Genomic DNA, 6028 nt, shown 5'->3' with positions numbered 1-6028 from the left:
ATTGAAATAAGGTTAGAAAGTAATATAATGATGATGGAGTTAACTGAAGCACTTCAGAAGCAAAACAATGGAAAGGCACCAGGCCCATATGGACTTCCAGTGGAATTTTATAAAACACTACAAGAATCATTGAATCTTCCATTGCTAGATGTTATGAATGAAGTTATGTCAAAGAAGAAGATACCTAAATCATGGTCAGAAGCTTATATTACACTTATCCCAAAAGAGGAGGCCAACCCATTACAAATCAAGAACTATAGAGCTATTTCCCTACTAAATGCAGATTATAAAATTTTCGCTTCAATATTGGCAGAAAGACTTAAAAAATACCTAAATAATTTTATTCACTCTGACCAAAATGGATTTCTTCTGAAGAGACAAATTATAGACAATATGAGAGTAATTTTGGACACTTTGGAATACTACGAGGCACACCCTGAAAAACAAATGGCTTTAGTATTCTTAGATGCACAGAAGGCATTTGATAATGTGAATTAGTGATTCATGTTAATTACAGCTGGAACAGATGGGTTTTGGTAAAAAATTCATCCAAGCAATAGAAGCTATATATCATAAACAAACAGCAAAGGTAATGATAGAGGCAGAATTAAAGGAATCTATTGATATAAGAAAAGGAACAAGACAAGGGTGCCCACTGTCACCTTTGTTGTTTGTGTTAACCTTGTAAGTGCTAAACAGAATTATTAGAGAAGAAAAGGACATAAAAGGGATGAAAATTAAAAAAGAAGAATTTAAATTGCAAGCATTTGCAGATGATCTGGTTTTCATCTTAGAAGACCCACTAGAAACAGCATTAAAATTGATAGAAAAGATAGAGGTGGCTGGTTTGAAAATAAACAAAGACAAAACAAAGATTTTGACAAAGAATATGTTCTCAAGACAAAAGGAAGAACTGGCGGATGTATTAAAAATCCAGGTCACGAATAAGATCAAGTACTTGGGGGTACATTTGACAGCAAGATGTAGTACACTAAAAGGTAATAACTATATTAATCTTGAGCAGCAGATAGTGCTAGATGGCCGCCACAAACATTTCAATTACTTCCTCACTCGAATCCGATCCCATATAGAACAATTTGGAGATCAATGTGCCACAGAGCACAATTTGGTTATGGCCATAACAAATGGGAGGAATGAAGGGGATGCTTCAGACTGGGTGGCCCAACTACACAATGAACAAGCCTCCGAATTGCATGATGTAAACGGATTTATTCAATTATTAAGACTCAGATTTGAAAATCCAGACAGGGTAGCAGAGAATGAAGAGAAATTAATGGAAATGAGGCAAGGCAAGCGACCATTGTCAGAATTCATTTGGGACTTTAGAAGGGTCGCAAGCGGGGGGGCGGAGCTGGCATCGCGACGATACGGCATGCGATCTTGGAGGTCTGAGATTGCTGCCAATATCTTTGCTCCTGGACGGTCCTATCAGATCTAAACCATCCCGAAGAGATGGTGAAAGTGAAGAGCGCATCCTGTCGATCCCAGGGATACCGCAGAGTCCCTGGTAGATCCAGGAGAAGCTCTTCTTGCCAGTGGCAAAGAGGCAGCCATTAAAGCTGCTGAAGTTGGGACAGCTCTGAAACGAAAGAGAACAGAAAGAGTGAGTGCCGATTTGGTGAGAACTTTTTCTTTATTCTAAGATCTGAAAGGACACCCTAAGGAAAAGAATGAATCTGTAAAAGTTTTGACAGAAGGGATTAAGTGGCGATTTTAAACAGGAATGTCAAAGTAATGTTTTTTTCTCATTGCTGGATTTTCTATACATGATCTTATATTTTGAAACTGGACTGGTTTTTTCTTTTCCATCTATTTTTTTTCCTCCTTTTTGATTTTGTAACATTTTAGGCTAGAGACTCTCTTTTAGTTATTTCTTTTTTTAAAATATCTTTTTTTTAAATTAATTCTTATTATATTTTGCTTGGAAAAGGAGGGGGAAAGTGAAAGCAAAGAAACTTTGTAACACTGCCAATTAGAGGCTTGGAAATATTCTATTTCTCCTGTGACCAGACAAAGCTGAGAAAGAAAGAACTGAGATTTTTTTTCAAGGACATTGCTATTTGATAAGATAGAGGGAAGAGCATGGGAGAGTATTATTGCAGGTGCTCTTCTGGGTTTCTATCAACAGCTGGAGTCTGGTGTTGAAACCTAGGGGGAAAAAAGGTGATAAGTTTTTGGAGAAGAGAGTTATAATAAGAGCCTTGGATAATTAAACAAAGTGCAGTGTGTTCTTTTTACTTTTTCTAAGTTGTGCTATCCCTCCTCACCAGCTTTATTTTATTTCATTTTTTTTTTTTTGCAATAGCTATTTGGATCTTTGGCTTTGTTGGAGCTTGTCTTTGTTTTTCTTTTTTTTCTTTGGAAGTCCAATCTCTATGCTTGCTTTTTATTTTAAAGGGAAAGCTTTAGTATTAATGTTTCCTTTTTTTTTCTCCTTTCCTGGTATTTTTGTTTTTTCATCTACCTTTCTGGTTTATTTTTATGCACTCTTTTCTATTTGAGACCTCTCAATTGGATAAAGGTGTAGAAGAACCTGAAGAATTTTTCCTTTTTTTTGGAAGCCTTTTTCTTCATCTAATTACTGATTGGACTAAGGTATACAAGAACCTGAAGAAATTTTGTCCTCCCCCCCTTTTTTATCATTACTATTTGGCTTCTTTTTTCTACTATTTTTATTTCGAACTACAATTGGTTATTTCACAATTGGACTAAGGTTTAGAAGAACCTGAAGATTTTGAATTGTTTAAAATGAGTAGGAGATTTACAGCTCCTGGTTCTTCACCTTCTACTTCTTCCTCTCCACCATCTGGAGGACAACGTTCAATACAGACAATGTTAAAGCAAGAAAAAGAACAAGAAAAAGTGACTCTGCAGATGATTATGCAAGGAATTCAAAATATTCAAGCAAGATCAGAGAATATTGAAAAGAGAATAGGGAACATTGAACAAAGAACAGAGAACATTGAACAAAGAACAGAGAAAACTGATGAAAAAGTGGAGAATATTCAACAAATGATGTTGAAGTATGATGAGAGATTCCAAAAAATTGAAGAAGATAAACAAAGAGACAAGAAGATTGGAGACATCGATAATAGATTAACGGTGGTTGAACAAGATAAAAGTGGTATGTTGAGATGGGAGATGGATAGATCAGAATTCTATCTTAGATTCCAAAATGTAGAGGAAGAAAAAGGACAAAACCTAGCTGAGATAATGATAGCGGAATTATTTTATACAGAATTTTTTGGAGGGAAAGAGGAAGAGGCAGAAAAAGAAATCTCACTAATTGAATTCCAAGAGGACTGCCAAATGGCGACTGAAAAAGAAGGTGCAGTAGGTGGAAAGGTGGAAGCCAAAGAACAACGTGAACTAAGAGACAAATTAAAGATAATATGAGAGTAATCTTGGACACCTTGGAATACTACGAGGCACATCCTGAAAAACAAATGGCTCTGATATTTCTAGATGCACAGAAGGCATTTGATAATGTGAATTGGCGATTCATGTTATTACTATTGGAACAGACCGGCTTTGCTAGAAAATTGATTCAAGCAATAGAAGCTATATACTATAAGCAAACGGCAAAGCTAATGATAGAGGGAGAACTGACAGACTCTATCAATATAAGAAAATGAACAAGACAAGGGTGCCCACTATCACCTTTGTTGTTTATGTTAACTTTGGAAGTGCTAAACAGAAATATTAGAGATGAAAAGAATATAAAAGGAATGAAAATCAAAAAGGAAGAATTTAAGCTGCAAGCATTTGCAGATGATCTGGTTTTCATCTTAGAAGACCCTCTAGAAACAGCACCAAAATTGATAGAAAAGATAGAGACATATGGAAAGGTGGCTGGTTTGAAAATAAATAAAGATAAGAAAAAGATCTCGACAAAGAATATGCTATTAAGACAAAAGGAAGAACTGGCAGACCTATTGAAAATTTAGGTCATAAATAAGATCAAGTACTTGGGGATATATTTGACAGCAAGATGTAGTACACTAAAATAGAATAATTATATCGAACTTAAACAGCAGATAGTGCTACATCTGGCGAAATGGGAAAATTTACAACTGTCACTAATAGGGAGAATTCCAACAATCAAGATAAATATATTACCCAGAATTTTATATTTGTTTCAAACAATTCCAATTAGGCTTGGAAAAGATTACTTTGAAGATTTAAATAAAATTGTATTGAAATATATATGGCAAGGTAAGAAAGCGAGATGCTTTGCAAGATGCTAGAATAAGAGGAGGATTTGGTTTGCCTAATTGGGAGTTGTATTATCAAGCTACAAATCTGATGTGGGTTAAGGAATGGATAACACTAAGAAATACTAGATTGTTGACATTAGAAGGACATAATCTGTTGTTCTTCCTCATATGTGGTGGACTTGTGCGGATGCTAAAAAATACTGGACTAAAATCCACATGTGATTGGAAAAAATCACAAAAAAACATATAGACTTAAAACCAGAGATATTTTTCTTGGGAATTTTACCTGAAATATATAGTAAAGACTTGAAATATCTGATTGTAAATGTATTAACAGCGGCTAGGATTGTATTTGCCAAAAACTGGAGAAATGAGAAAACACCATCACAGGAGGAAATCATCTTAGAACCTGCTAGAAACCTGCTAGAACCTGACCCACCAGGGTACTGAAATGTTACCGATGTGGCCAAGCCAGTCATAGGGCAGCAGACTGTCTAGCCCCTGCTCCTGTACCACAAGCTCCACAGTTGAAGCCTAATACAGCTGTTAGAGGTTGGAAGAATCAAGGAAGACCTTCGGGCAGGGATGGGTTTGCCAAACACAGCTGGTAAAGCCCCCTCTGCTCAGATGGGAGCAAAGGACCATCAGACTGACACCACGTCCCTGAAAATCTGACCCGCAAAGACGACCCAATGGTGAGTGATCCCATCATACCTTTTACAGTCAAGGTCAAGTTAGTGGTATCAAACATGGGGGAGGCTGGGGAGTTAGAAGCTGTCATTGATACTGGGTGTTCCAGATGTCTTATCGGACTCTCCATCATTGAACAATTGGGCATAAAGACTAACCCATTAAAACGCCCAATCAGATTTGAGCAAGTGGATGGAACCTTAACTGGGGGGAGGCAGCCACTCAATTGACAGAATTAATCAAGATGGAATTAGGGCCCCATCGTGAAGTCATACGCTTCATAGTGGCCCCCAAGATGTCAGAATCAATAATACTGGGACTTGCTTGGTTAGACAAATGGGCCCCGATAATCAAATGGGAGGATGGATTCAGAAAAATCCTTATTGGACCAGGCCCGTTGCCTCCTCTTCCACCCACTACAAAGCCACCAGTCAGCTCGAACCCAGAGCCTGAGCCAGCATCCATGGCATCCCACCTTCTCCCAGATAACCACCAGGTACCCAACCAATACAAAGATTTGGCTAAAGTATTCAGTGAAGAAGAGTGTAATGTTTTACCTCCTCATCGAGCCACTGATTGTGCCATAGAATTAGACCCTGGGGCGAAATTACCAAAACCAAAGATGTATTCCATGATGCCTGCTGAAATGGCTGAATTAAGGAAATACATCGACAGCAATTTGGAACAAGGTTTTATTGAGCCTGCCAAATCAAGATTAGCTGTCCCCATGTTGTTCAAGAAGAAAGATGGCGGATTGATATTGTGTGTTGACTTTAGAGGCATGAACGCAGTATGCGTCAAAAACATGTATCCTCTCCCTCTTATGAAGTACTTATTGAATCACCTGTTGAAGGGCAAAGTATTCACCAAACTAGATCTCAGGGAAGCTTACTACCAGGTGCGCATCAAAGAGGGAGATGAGTGAAAAACTGCTTTTAACTGCCCTCTGGGTAGCTTCCAATTCAAAGTCATGCCTTTCAGACTTCAGGGGGCTCCTGCAGTGTTTATGCAACTCATCAATGAGGTGCTACACCCGCACCTTTACCAGGTGGTCTTCGTGTACCTGAATGACATCCTTATCTTCAGCAAAACCATGGAAG

Source organism: Notechis scutatus, chromosome 5 (genome assembly GCF_049901735.1).
Source record: "Notechis scutatus isolate UNSWTSFEM ecotype Mainland chromosome 5, rNotScu1.2, whole genome shotgun sequence".
Classification (NCBI taxonomy): domain Eukaryota; kingdom Metazoa; phylum Chordata; class Lepidosauria; order Squamata; family Elapidae; genus Notechis; species Notechis scutatus.
The sequence above is the reverse complement of the archived record's forward strand: the minus strand, read 5'-3'. Positions refer to the sequence as shown.